Source organism: Phyllobates terribilis, unplaced genomic scaffold (genome assembly GCF_046119375.1).
Source record: "Phyllobates terribilis strain yellow unplaced genomic scaffold, ASM4611937v1 Scaffold_1__5_contigs__length_1240528914, whole genome shotgun sequence".
Taxonomy (NCBI): domain Eukaryota; kingdom Metazoa; phylum Chordata; class Amphibia; order Anura; family Dendrobatidae; genus Phyllobates; species Phyllobates terribilis.
Window position 1 is genome coordinate 1,237,637,742 of NW_027362761.1, and position 13,402 is coordinate 1,237,651,143.

Below are 13,402 nucleotides of genomic sequence, written 5' to 3' on the forward strand. Positions count from 1 at the left end.
ATGTGCATAAAAAACGCATAAAAAAACGCTGAGAAAACCAAGATGTGTGAACATAGGCAGCTGCTTTGTCTTCTTGGTCACTGCCACCAGTTGCTGTGCAGCAGTTTATATGAGTTTCTCTCCAGGTTCTGTGCTCTGCATAGGCAGCAAACAAGATGACCGAGCCTGAGCAAGATAGCAATGACCCAGGTGCACTGCCCATGTTTTGCCCTCTGCAATCCGCAGAATTTAAGGGGAGAGAATTGCTGGGGGAGCTGTCCCTACTTATAAAAATTGTCCACTTTATATAATTTTTTTTTTTAATATATATATACACACATATACATATATATATATATATATATATATATATATATATATATATATATATGTATAACAGACTTTACAACTTACACACTTTTTCCAAAGTTAGCCAGGGATAGTGCTAAGGTTAGTGTTAGGGCCAGAGTTAGAGCTGGAGTTTGGGTTAGTGTTAGGGCTAGAGTTTGGGTCAGTGTTAGGGCTAGAGTTTGGGTCAGTGTTAGGGCTAGAGTTTGCGTCAGTGTTAGGGCTAGAGTTTGCGTCAGTGTTAGGGCTAGAGTTTGCGTCAGTGTTAGGGCTAGAGTTTGCGTCAGTGTTAGGGCTAGAGTTTGCGTCAGTGTTAGGGCTAGAGTTTGGGTCAGTGTTAGGGCTAGAGTTACGGCTAGAGTTTGCGTCAGTGTTAGGGCTAGAGTTTGGGTCAGTGTTAGGGCTAGAGTTAGTGATAGAATTTGGGTCAGTGTTAGGGCTAGAGTTAGGGCTATAGTTTGGGTCAGTGTTAGGGCTAGAGTTAGAGCTAGAGTTTGGGTCAGTGTTAGGGCTAGAGTTAGAGCTAGAATTTGAGTCAGTGTTAGGGGTAGAGTTAGGGCTAGAGTTTGGGTCAGTGTTAGGGCTAGAGTTTGGGTCAGTGTTAGGACTAGAGTTAGAGCCAGAGTTTGGGTCAGTGTTAGGGCTAGAGTTAGAGCTGGAGTTTGGGTCAGTGTTAGGGCTAGAGTTAGAGCTAGAGTTTGGGTCAGTGTTAGGGCTAGAGTTAGAGCCAGAGTTTGAGCCAGTGTTAGGGCTAGAGTTAGAGCTAGAGTTAGAGCTAGAGTTTGGGTCAGTGCTAGGGCTAGAGTTAGAGCCAGAGTTTGGGTCAGTGTTAGGGCTAGAGTTAGAGCTAGAGTTTGGGTCATTGTTAGGGCTAGAGTTAGAGCCAGTATTATGGCTAGAGTTAGAGCCAGAGTTTGAACGAGTATTAGGGCTAGAGTTAGAGCCAGAGTTTGAGCCAGTATTAGGGCTACAGTTAGAGCTGGAGTTTGTGTCAATGTTAGGGCTAGAGTTAGAGTCAGAGTTTGGGTCAGTGTTAGGGCTAGAGTTAGAGCCAGAGTTTGGGTCAGTGTTAGGGCTAGAGTTAGAGCCAGAGTTTGGGTCAGTGTTAGGGCTAGAGTTAGAGTCAGCGTTTGGGTCAGTGTTAGGGCTAGAGTTAGAGCTGGAGTTTGGGACAGTGTTAGGGCTAGAGTTAGAGCTAGAATTTGGGTCAGTGTGATGGTTATAGTCAGAGCCAGAGTTTGGGTCAATATTAGGGCTAGAGATAGAGCCAGAGTTTGGGTCAGTGTTAGGGCTAGAGTTAGAGCCAGAGTTTGGGTCAGTGTTAGGGCTAGAGTTAGAGCTGGAGTTTGGGTCAGTGTTAGGGCTAGAGTTAGAGACAGAGTTTGGGTCAGTGTGATGGTTATAGTTAGAGACAGAGTTTGGGTCAGTATTAGGGCTAGAGTTAGAGCTAGAATTTGGGTCAGTGTTAGGGCTAGAGTTAGAGCTAGAGTTTGGGTCAGTGTTAGGGCTAGAGTTTGGGTCAGTGTTAGGGCTAGAGTTAGAGCCAGAGTTTGGGTCAGTGTTAGGGCTAGAGTTTGGGTCAGTGTTAGGGCTAGAGTTAGAGCCAGAATTTGGGTCAGTATTAGAGCTAGAGTTAGAGCCAGAGTTTGGGTCAGTGTTAGGGCTAGAGTTTGGGTCAGTGTTAGGGCTAGAGTTAGAGACAAAGGTTGGGTCAGTGTTAGGGCTAGAGTTAGAGCTAGAGTTTGGGTCAGTGTTAGAGCTGGAGTTTGGGTCAGTGTTAGGGCTAGAGTTAGAGCCAGAGTTTGGGTCAGTGTTAGGGTCAGAGTTTGGGTCAGTGTTAGGGCTAGAGTTAGAGCCAGAGTTTGGGACAGTGTTAGGGTTAGAGTTAGAGCCAGAGTTTGGGTCAGTGTTAGAGCTAGAGTTAGAGCTAGAATTTGGGTCAGTGTTAGGGTTATAGTTAGAGCCAGAGTTTGAATCAGTGTTAGGGCTAGAGTTAGAGCCAGAGTTTGAGCCAGTATTAGGGCTAGAGTTAGAGCCAGAATTTGAGCCAGTATTTGGGCTAGAGTTAGAGCTGGAGTTTGTGTCAATGTTAGGGCTAGAGTTAGAGCTAGAGTTTGGGTCAGTGTTAGGGCTAGAGTTAGAGCCAGAGTTTGGGTCAGTGTTAGGGCTAGAGTTAGAGCCAGAGTTTGGGTCAGTGTTAGGTCTAGAGTTAGAGCCAGAGTTTGGGTCAGTGTTAGGACTAGAGTTAGAGCCAGAGTTTGGGTCAGTGTTAGGACTAGAGTTAGAGCCAGAGTTTGGGTCAGTGTTAGGGCTAGAGTTAGAGCCAGAGTTTGGGTCAGTGTTAGGGTTAGAGTTAGAGTCAGCGTTTGGGTCAGTGTTAGGGTTAGAGTTAGAGCTGGAGTTTGGGTCAGTGTTAGGGCTAGAGGTAGAGCTGGAGTTTGTGTCAATGTTAGGGCTAGAGTTAGAGCTAGAATTTGGGTCAGTGTGATGGTTATAGTTAGAGCCAGAGTTTGGGTCAATATTAGGGCTAGAGTTAGAGCCAGAGTTTGGGTCAGTGTTAGGGCTAGAGTTAGAGCCAGAGTTTGGGTCAGTGTTAGGGCTAGAGTTAGAGCCAGAGTTTGGGTCAGTGTTAGGGTTAGAGTTAGAGTCAGCGTTTGGGTCAGTGTTGGGGCTAGAGTTAGAGCTGGAGTTTGGGTCAGTGTTAGGGCTAGAGGTAGAGCTGGAGTTTGTGTTAATGTTAGGGCTAGAGTTAGAGCTAGAATTTGGGTCAGTGTGATGGTTATAGTTAGAGCCAGAGTTTGGATCAGTGTTAGGGCTAGAGTTAGAGCCAGAGTTTGGGTCAGTGTTAGGGCTAGAGTTAGAGCCAAAGTTTGGGTCAGTGTTAGGGCTAGAGTTAGAGCCAGTGTATGGGTCAGTGTTAGGGCTAGAGTTAGAGCCAGAGTTTGGGTCAGTGTTAGGGCTAGAGTTAGAGCTGGAGTTTGGGTCAGTGTTAGGACTAGAATTAGGGCTAGAATTTGGGTCAGTGTGATGGTTATAGTTAGAGCCAGAGTTTGGGTCAGTATTAGGGCTAGAGTTAGAGCTAGAATTTGGGTCAGTGTTAGGGTTAGAGCTAGAGCTAGAGTTTGGGTCAGTGTTAGGGCTAGAGTTTGGGTCAGTGTTAGGGCTAGAGTTTGGGTCAGTGTTAGGGCTAGAGTTAGAGCCAGAGTTTGGGTCTGTATTAGAGCTAGAGTTAGAGCCAGAGTTTGGGTCAGTGTTAGGGCTAGAGTTAGAGACAGAGTTTGGGTCAGTGTTAGGGTTAGAGTTAGAGACAGAGTTTGGGTCAGTGTTAGGGCTAGAGTTAGAGTCAGCGTTTGGGTCAGTGTTAGGGCTAGAGTTAGAGTCAGAGTTTGGGACAGTGTTAGGGCTAAAGTTAGAATTTGGGTCAGTGTGATGGTTATAGTTAGAGCCAGAGTTTGGGTCAGTATTAGAGCTAGAGGTAGAGCCAGAGTTTCGGTCAGTGTTAGGGCTAGAGTTAGAGACAGAGTTTGGGTCAGTGTTAGGGTTAGAGTTAGAGACAGAGTTTGGGTCAGTGTTAGGGCTAGAGTTAGAGACAGAGTTTGGGTCAGTGTTAGGGTTAGAGTTAGAGCCAGAGTTTGGGTCAGTGTTAGGGCTAGAGTTTGGGTCAGTGTTAGGGCTAGAGTTAGAGACAGAGTTTGGGTCAGTGTTAGAGCTGGAGTTTGGGTCAGTGTTAGGGCTAGAGATAGAGCCAAAGTTTGGGTCAGTGTTAGGGCTAGAGTTAGAGCCAGAGTTTGGGTCAGTGTTAGGGTCAGAGTTTGGGGCAGTGTTAGGGCTAGAGTTTGGGTCTGTGTGATGGTTATAGTTAGAGCCAGAGTTTGGATCAGTGTTAGGGCTAGAGTTAGAGCCAGAGTTTGGGTCAGTGTTAGGGCTAGAGTTAGAGCCAAAGTTTGGGTCAGTGTTAGGGTTAGAGTTAGAGCCAGAGTTTGGGTCAGTGTTAGGGTTAGAGTTAGAGCTAGAATTGAGCTAGAGTTAGAGCCAGAGTTTGGGTCAGTGTTAGGACTAGAGCTGGGCTAGAGTTTGGGTCAGTGTTATGGCTAGAGTTAGAGCCAGAGTTTGGGTCAGTGTTAGGGCTAGAATTAGAGCCAGAGTTTGGGTCATTGTTATGGCTAGAGTTAGAGCTGGAGTTTGAGTCAGTGTTAGGGCTAGAGTTAGAGTCAGAGTTTTGGTCAGTGTTAGGGTCAGAGTTTGGGTCAGTGTTAGGGCTAGAGTTAAGGCTAGAGTTTGGGTCAGTGTTATGGCTGGAGTTAGAGCCAGAGTTTGGGTCAGTGTTAGGACTAGAGTTAGAGCCAACGTTTGGGTCAGTGTTAGGGCTAGAGTTAGAGCCGGAGTTTGAGTCAGTGTTAGGGCTAGAGTTAGAGCCGGAGTTTGAGTCAGTGTTAGGGCTAGAGTTAGAGCCAGAGTTTGGGTCAGTGTTAGGGTTAGAGATAGAGTCAGAGTTTGGGTCAGTGTTATATCTAGAGTTAGAGCCGGAGTTTGGGTCAGTGTTAGGACTAGAGTTAGAGCCAGAGTTTGGGTCAGTGTTAGGGCTAGAGTTAGAGCTGGAGTTTGAGTCAGTGTTAGGGCTAGAGTTAGAGACAGAGTTTGGGTCAGTGTTATGGCTAGAGTTAGAGCCAGAGTTTGGGTCAGTGTTAGGGCTAGAGTTAGAGTCAGAGTTTGAGTCAGTGTTAGGGCTAGAGTTAGAGCTGGAGTTTGAGTCAGTGTTAGGGCTAGAGATAGAGACATAGTTTGGGTCAGTATTAGAGCTAGAGTTAGAGCCAGAGTTTGGGTCAGTGTTAGGGCTAGAGTTAGAGTCAGAGTTTGAGTCAGTCTTAGGGCTAGAGTTAGAGCCGGAGTTTGAGTCAGTGTTAGGGCTAGAGTTAGGGTCAGAGTTTGAGTCAGTGTTAGGGCTAGAGTTAGAGTCAGAGTTTGGGTCAGTGTTATCTCTAGAGTTAGAGCCAGAGTTTGGGTCAGTGTTACGGCTAGAGTTAGAGCTGGGGTTTGAGTCAGTGTTAGGCCTAGAGTTAGAGACAGAGTTTGGGTCAGTGTTATGGCTAGAGTTAGAGACAGAGTTTGTTTCAGTATTAGAGCTAGAGTTAGAGTCAGAGTTTGGGTCAGTGTTATGTCTAGAGTTAGAGCCAGAGTATCGGTCAGTGTTAGGGCTAGAGTTAGAGCTGGAGTTTGGGTCAGTTTTAGGACTAGAGTTAGAGTCAGAGTTTGGGTCAGTGTTAGGGCTAGAGTTAGAGCCAAAGTTTGGGTCAGTGTTAGGGTTAGAGTTAGAGCCAGAGTTTGGGTCAGTGTTAGGGTTAGAGTTAGAGCTTGAATTTGGGTCAGTATTAGAGCTAGAGTTAGAGACAGAGTTTGGGTCAGTGTTAGGACTAGAGCTGGGCTAGAGTTTGGGTCGGTGTTATGGCTAGAGTTAGAGCCAGAGTTTGGGTCAGTGTTAGGACTAGAGTTAGAGCCAGAGTTTGGGTCAGTGTTAGGGCTAGAGTTAGAGCCGGAGTTTGAGTCAGTGTTAGGGCTAGAGTTAGAGCCGGAGTTTGAGTCAGTGTTAGGGCTAGAGTTAGAGCCAGAGTTTGGGTCAGTGTTAGGGTTAGAGTTAGAGTCAGAGTTTGGGTCAGTGTTATATCTAGAGTTAGAGACGGAGTTTGGGTCAGTGTTAGGACTAGAGTTAGAGCCAGAGTTTGGGTCAGTGTTAGGGCTAGAGTTAGAGCTGGAGTTTGAGTCAGTGTTAGGGCTAGAGTTAGAGACAGAGTTTGGGTCAGTGTTATGGCTAGAGTTAGAGCCAGAGTTTGGGTCAGTGTTAGGGCTAGAGTTAGAGTCAGAGTTTGAGTCAGTGTTAGGGCTAGAGTTAGAGCTGGAGTTTGAGTCAGTGTTAGGGCTAGAGATAGAGACAGAGTTTGGGTCAGTATTAGAGCTAGAGTTAGAGCCAGAGTTTGGGTCAGTGTTAGGGCTAGAGTTAGAGTCAGAGTTTGAGTCAGTCTTAGGGCTAGAGTTAGAGCCGGAGTTTGAGTCAGTGTTAGGGCTAGAGTTAGGGTCAGAGTTTGAGTCAGTGTTAGGGCTAGAGTTAGAGTCAGAGTTTGGGTCAGTGTTATGTCTAGAGTTAGAGCCAGAGTTTGGGTCAGTGTTAGGGCTAGAGTTAGAGCTGGGGTTTGAGTCAGTGTTAGGCCTAGAGTTAGAGACAGAGTTTGGGTCAGTGTTATGGCTAGAGTTAGAGACAGAGTTTGGGTCAGTATTAGAGCTAGAGATAGAGTCAGAGTTTGGGTCAGTGTTATGTCTAGAGTTAGAGCCAGAGTTTCGGTCAGTGTTAGGGCTAGAGTTAGAGCTGGAGTTTGGGTCAGTTTTAGGACTAGAGTTAGAGTCAGAGTTTGGGTCATTGTTAGGGCTAGAGTTAGAGACAGAGTTTGGGTCAGTGTTAGGGCTAGAGTTAGAGACAGAGTTTGGGTCAGTGTTATGTCTAGAGTTAGAGCCAGAGTTTGGGTCAGTGTTAGGGCTAGAGTTAGAGCCAGAGTTTGGGTCAGTGTTAGGGCTAGAGTTAGGGTCAGAGTTTGAGTCAGTGTTAGGGCTAGAGTTAGAGTCAGAGTTTGGGTCAGTGTTATGTCTAGAGTTAGAGCCAGAGTTTGGGTCAGTGCTAGGGCTAGAATCAGAGCTGGAGTTTGAGTCAGTGTTAGGGCTAGAGTTAGAGACAGAGTTTGGGTCAGTGTTATGGCTAGAGTTAGAGACAGAGTTTTGGTCAGTATTAGAGCTAGAGTTAGAGCCAGAGTTTGGGTCAGTGTTAGGGCTAGAGTTAGGGTCAGAGTTTGAGTCAGAGTTAGAGCCAGAGTTTGGGTCAGTATTAGAGCTAGAGTTAGAGCCAGAGTTTTGGTCAGTGTTAGGGCTAGAGTTAGAGACAGAGTTTGGGTCAGTATTAGGGTTAGAGTTAGAGACAGATTTGGGTCAGTGTTAGGGCTAGAGTTAGAGACAGAGATTGGGTCAGTGTTAGGGTTAGAGTTAGAGCCAGAGTTTGGGTCAGTGTTAGGGCTAGAGTTTGGGTCAGTGTTAGGGCTAGAGTTAGAGACAGAGTTTGGGTCAGTGTTAGAGCTGGAGTTTGGGTCAGTGTTAGGGCTAGAGATAGAGCCAGAGTTTAGGTCAGTGTTAGGGCTAGAGTTAGAGCCAGAGTTTGGGTCAGTGTTAGGGTCAGAGTTTGGGGCAGTGTTTGGGCTAGAGTTTGGGTCTGTGTGATGGTTATAGTTAGAGCCAGAGTTTGGATCAGTGTTAGGGCTAGAGTAAGAGCCAGAGTTTGGGTCAGTGTTAGGGCTAGAGTTAGAGCCAGAATTTGGGTCAGTGTTAGGGTTAGAGTTAGAGCCAGAGTTTGGGTCAGTGTTAGGGTTAGAGTTAGAGCTAGAATTTGGGTCAGTATTAGAGCTAGAGTTAGAGCCAGAGTTTGGGTCAGTGTTAGGACTAGAGCTGGGCAAGAGTTTGGGTCAGTGTTATGGCTAGAGTTAGAGCCAGAGTTTGGGTCAGTGTTAGGGCAGGAATTAGAGCCAGAGTTTGGGTCATTGTTATGGCTAGAGTTAGAGCTGCAGTTTGAGTCAGTGTTAGGGCTAGAGTTAGAGTCAGAGTTTTGGTCAGTGTTAGGGTCAGAGTTTGGGTCAGTGTTAGGGCTAGAGTTATGGCTAGAGTTTGGGTCAGTGTTATGGCTAGAGTTAGAGCCAGAGTTTGGGTCAGTGTTAGGACTAGAGTTAGAGCCAGAGTTTGGGTCAGTGTTAGGGCTAGAGTTAGAGCCGGAGTTTGGGTCAGTGTTAGGGCTAGAGTTAGAGCCAGAGTTTGAGTCAGTGTTAGGGCTAGAGTTAGAGCCAGAGTTTGGGTCAGTGTTAGGGCTAGAGTTAGAGTCAGAGTTTGGGTCAGTGTTATATCTAGAGTTAGAGCCGGAGTTTGGGTCAGTGTTAGGACTAGAGTTAGTGTCAGAGTTTGGGTCAGTGTTAGGGCTAGAGTTAGAGCTGGAGTTTGAGTCAGTGTTAGGGCTAGAGTTAGAGACAGAGTTTGGGTCAGTGTTATGGCTAGAGTTAGAGCCAGAGTTTGGGTCAGTGTTAGGGCTAGAGTTAGAGTCAGAGTTTGAGTCAGTGTTAGGGCTAGAGATAGAGCTGGAGTTTGAGTCAGTGTTAGGGCTAGAGATAGAGACAGAGTTTGGGTCAGTATTAGAGCTAGAGTTAGAGCCAGAGTTTGGGTCAATGTTAGGGCTAGAGTTAGAGTCAGAGTTTGAGTCAGTGTTAGGGCTAGAGTTAGAGCCGGAGTTTGAGTCAGTGTTAGGGCTAGAGTTAGGGTCAGAGTTTGAGTCAGTGTTTGGGCTAGAGTTAGAGTCAGAGTTTGGGTCAGTGTTATGTCTAGAGTTAGGGTCAGAGTTTGAGTCAGTGTTAGGGCTAGAGTTAGAGTCAGAGTTTGAGTCAGTGTTAGGGCTAGAAGTCGTTTATTTAACCTTACTATTCCTGAGAGGAAGGCTTTGGAGGAATACATACAGACAAGTTTGGCCGCCGGTCACATTAGGCCTTCTAAGTCTCCTGTGGCGGTTGGATTTTTTTTTTGTAAAGAAAAAGGACGGCGGTTTACGTCCTTGTTTGGATTTTCGTGAGATTAACAAAATTACTGTACGCAATCCTTACCCACTGCCATTGATTCCTGATCTGTTTAACCAGTTAATGGGGGCCAAGTGGTTCTCTAAAATTGACCTTAAGGGGGCATACAATCTGTTGCGCATGAAGGAGGGTGACGAATGGAAGACTGCTTTTAACACTCCTGTGGGTCATTTTGAGAATCTGGTTATGCCTTTTGGTCTTACTAATGCTCCTGCATTTTTTCAGAATCTGATTAATGACATCCTTAGACCTTTGATCGGCAAAAATGTGGTTGTGTATTTGGATGACATTTTGATTTATTCGCCGGATCTGGAGTCTCATTGGCGGAGCGTACGTGAGGTATTACAATTGTTAATGGACAATTCGCTTTTTGCTAAGCTGGAGAAATGTGAGTTCGCTGTACAGAGAATTAGTTTTTTGGGCTACATTATCTCCAGTGAAGGTTTTGAGATGGATCCGGTTAAGGTTCAGGCTGTGCAGGAATGGCCTAGGCCTATTGGTTTGAAATCGATACAGAGGTTTTTAGGTTTCGCCAATTATTACAGAAAATTCATAAAAATTTTTTCTAGTATTGTCAAACCTCTGACTGATCTCACCAGGAAAGGTGCTGATGCGGTTCAGTGGTCTTCTGAGGCCATTGAAGCTTTTGTGTATCTCAAGGAGAGGTTCACCTCTGCTCCCATCCTTATGCAGCCTGATGTTACTAGGCCGTTTTTGGTTGAGGTTGATGCTTCCTCTGTGGGGGTTGGCGCAGTATTGTCTCAGGATAACGGGGATGGATTACATCCCTGTGCCTTTTTTTAAAAAAATTTTTCGGAGACTGAACTGAATTACGATATTGGTAATCGGGAATTATTGGCTATTAAACTCGCATTTGAACACTGGCGCCACTTCTTGGAAGGTGCGGAATTTCCCGTTCAGGTTCTTACGGATCATAAAAATCTGATATATCTTGATGCTGCCAAGCGCCTGAATGCCCGTCAGGCTAGGTGGGCACTGTTTTTCTCGCGGTTTAATTTCTCCGTTACTTACATCCCTGGTACTAAGAATGTTAAGGCGGATGCCTTGTCTCGCAGTTTTTCTCCCATAGTCGGTGCTGAGAAAGAGGAGAACATTTTACAAGAAGGTGTTGTGATAGCTGCTTTGGACTCCGTTTTGGAAGATGAGATTCTTAAAGCTCAGGAGAATGCCCCATCTAACACTCCTCATGGGAGGTTGTTTGTGCCTGGGACCTTTAGGAGAGATTTGTTTGTTGAGTGTCATGAATCTCGGTTGGCAGGTCATCCTGGAATCTCTGAGACCAAGAGACTGGTGGGTCGCAGTTTTTGGTGGCCTGGATGGCAGAAGGAAGTCATTAAGTGGGTGCGTCAATGTACTATATGTGCTAGATCTAAGTCCTCACATACTCCTGCTGCGGGGTTGCTTTGTCCTTTGGAGGTTCCCAGTGCTCCTTGGACACATTTGGCTATGGACTTTATAACTGACCTTCCCCCCTCTGAGGGTTTTACTGTCATCTGGGTGGTCGTGGACCGTTTTAGCAAGATGTGTCACTTGGTTCCCTTCGTCAAACTGCCCTGCGCTAAAACTCTCGCTAAGGCCTTTGTCAAGGAAATTGTCAGACTTCATGGCGTTCCTACTGACATTGTTTCTGATAGGGGTCCTCAGTTTGTGGCTCGTTTTTGGCGTGCCTTTTGTGACAGGTTGGGAGTTCATTTGTCGTTCTCGTCCGGATATCATCCTGAATCTAATGGCCAGACAGAAAGGAAAAACCAGGATGTTGAGCAGTTCTTGCGTTGTTTTGTGGCAGACAATCAGGAGGGGTGGTCTGAGTTTCTGCCACTTGCTGAATTTGCTCTGAACAATCATACATCTTCTTCTGCTGGTTGTTCGCCTTTTTTTTGTTGTTCTGGGAGACATCCGTCGTTTGGGTCGTTCTCCAGGTTGGGATCTGCCGTGCCTGAGGAGGAGAATTTTTCCGGTGATTTGGAGAGAGTTTGGACGGATGTGCGTGGTAATCTTCAGGAGGCCAACAGAAAATCTAAAGACTACTTTGATAGGAAACGACAGGAGGTTTTGTTCGCTGTTGGTGACATGGTTTGGTTGTCCTCTAGGAATCTGCGGTTGAGGATTCCTTCTAAGAAATTGGGTCCCAAGTTTGTAGGGCCCTTTAAGGTGCTTCAGGTTGTCAACCAATCTGCTGTTAGGTTGGAGGTTCCTACCTCCTGGAGAATTAATCCGGTATTTCATGTCTCTCTGTTAAAAAAAGCTGTTGTGTCGGATGGTGACGCCTCTGCCTCTGTTCCCCCGGTGGTGGAGGACGGGCAATATGAAATTTCTCGGTTCCTTAACTCTAGACGGTATAGAGGTAGTTTGCAGTATCTTGTGGCCTGGAAAGGTTTCGGACCCGAGGATAACTCTTGGGTGAGGTCAGATGATGTTTCCGCGTCCAGACTTATCAGAGCGTTTCACAGGAGATTTCCTGATAAGCCTGGTCCTAGGGGATCCGGAGGATCCTCTTAGAAGGGGGGGTACTGTTAGAACCTTGTTCTTAGGTTTTTTCCTTTGCTGGTCACATGACCTTGTTGGCCTATTTAATCCTGCTCCGCCCTTCTGGCTTTGCTGGACTGCATTGTATAACTACTTTTTGTAGCTAGCCTGTGCTCTGTATCTAACTCTGTTAGTTTGCTTGGTCTACGGACCTCTATGTTCTATCTATTTTGTTGGTTCGTCTGTCTGCTACTATTTCTGTTAGGAGGTGTCCCATATTCCTCCCAGTCCTTAGTACTTGTAGGGATTCCTTCCCCACATCTATAGGTCTCCGTACAGACTAGCTTAGGACTTTAGCAGGTCTGATCGCAGGATCAGGTTCCCTGTTACATCGTAGGGATCAAGCTGAGTTCTATCGTAGGGACAGATCTCCTCTCTTTCCTTAGCTCTGGTAGCAGAACATAACACTGACATTGCTGGGGGGCTCTGCCATCCTGTGCAGTCTCTGTCTCTGCCTGTCCGCCACCTCTGAGGAGCTGTCACTGTCTGCTTCCTGCGCTGACATTGCTGGGGTGATCTGCCATCCTGTGCAGTCTCTTTCTCTGCCTGTCCGCCACCTCTGAGGAGCTGTCACTGTCTGCTTCCTGCGCTGACATTGCTGGGGGGCTCTGCCATCCTGTGCAGTCTCTGTCTCTGCCTGTCCGTCACCTCTGAGGAGCAGTCACAGTCTGCTTTCTGCGCTGACATTGCTGGAGTGGTCTGCCATCCTGTGCAGTCTCTTTGTCTGCCTGTCAGCCACCTCTGAGGAGCAGTCACTGTCTGCTTCCTGCGCTGACATTCCTGGGGTGGTCTGCCATCCTGTGCAGTCTCTGTCTCTGCCTGGCCACCACCTCCAAGGAGCAGTCACTGTCTGCTTCCTGCGCTGACATTGCTGGGGTGGTCTGCTGTCCTGTGCAGTCTCTGTCTCTGCCTGTCTGCCACCTCTGAGGAGCAGTCACTGTCTGCTTCCTGCTCTGATACTGCTGGAGTGGTCTGCCATCTTGTGCAGTCTCTTTCTCTGCCTGTCCGCCACCTCTGAGGAGCAGTCACTGTCTGCTTCCTGCGCTGACATTGCTGGGGTGGTCTGCTGTCCTGTGCAGTCTCTGTCTCTGCCTGTCTGCCACCTCTGAGGAGCAGTCACTGTCTGCTTCCTGCTCTGATACTGCTGGAGTGGTCTGCCATCTTGTGCAGTCTCTTTCTCTGCCTGTCCGCCACCTCCGAGGAGCAGTCACTGTCTGCTTCCTGCGCTGACATTGCTGGGGGGCTCTGCTGTCCTGTGCAGTCTCTTTCTTTGCCTGTCTGCCACCTCTGAGGAGCAATCACTGTCTGCTTCCTGCGCTGACATTGCTGGGGGGCTCTGCCATCCTGTGCAGTCTCTGTCTCTGCCTGTCCGCCACCTCTGAGGAGCAGTCACTGTCTGCTTTGTGCGCTGACATTGCTGGGGTGGTCTGCCATCCTGTGCAGTCTCTGTCTCTGCCTGTCTGCCACCTCTGAGGAGCAGTCACTGTCTGCTTGGTGCGCTGACATTGCTGGGGTGGTCTGCCATCCTGTGCAGTCTCTGTCTCTGCCTGTCTGCCACCTCTGAGGAGCAGTCACTGTCTGCTTCCTGCGCTGACATTGCTGGGGTGGTCTGCCATCCTGTGCAGTCTCTGTCTCTGCCTGTCAGCCACCTCTGAGGAGCAGTCATTGTCTGCTTGGTGCGCTGACATGGCTGGGGGGCTCTGCTGTCCTGTGCAGTCTCTGTCTCTGCCTGTCTGCCACCTCCGAGTAGCAGTCACTGTCTGCTTCCTGCGCTGACATTGCTGGGGGGCTCTGCCATCCTGTGCAGTCTCTGTCTCTGCCTGTCTGCCACCTCGGAGGAGCAGTCACTGTCTGCTTCCTGCGCTGACATTGCTGGGGTGGGT

General features: G+C 47.6%; 1 protein-coding gene across 2 annotated transcripts in view; it reads left to right on the top strand.

Annotated features, from left to right (window-relative positions):
- Positions 1-13,402, top strand: part of LOC141164886 (probable N-acetyltransferase camello) — a 37,045-nt gene that overhangs the window by 1,139 nt on the left and 22,504 nt on the right. The window lies entirely within an intron of this gene.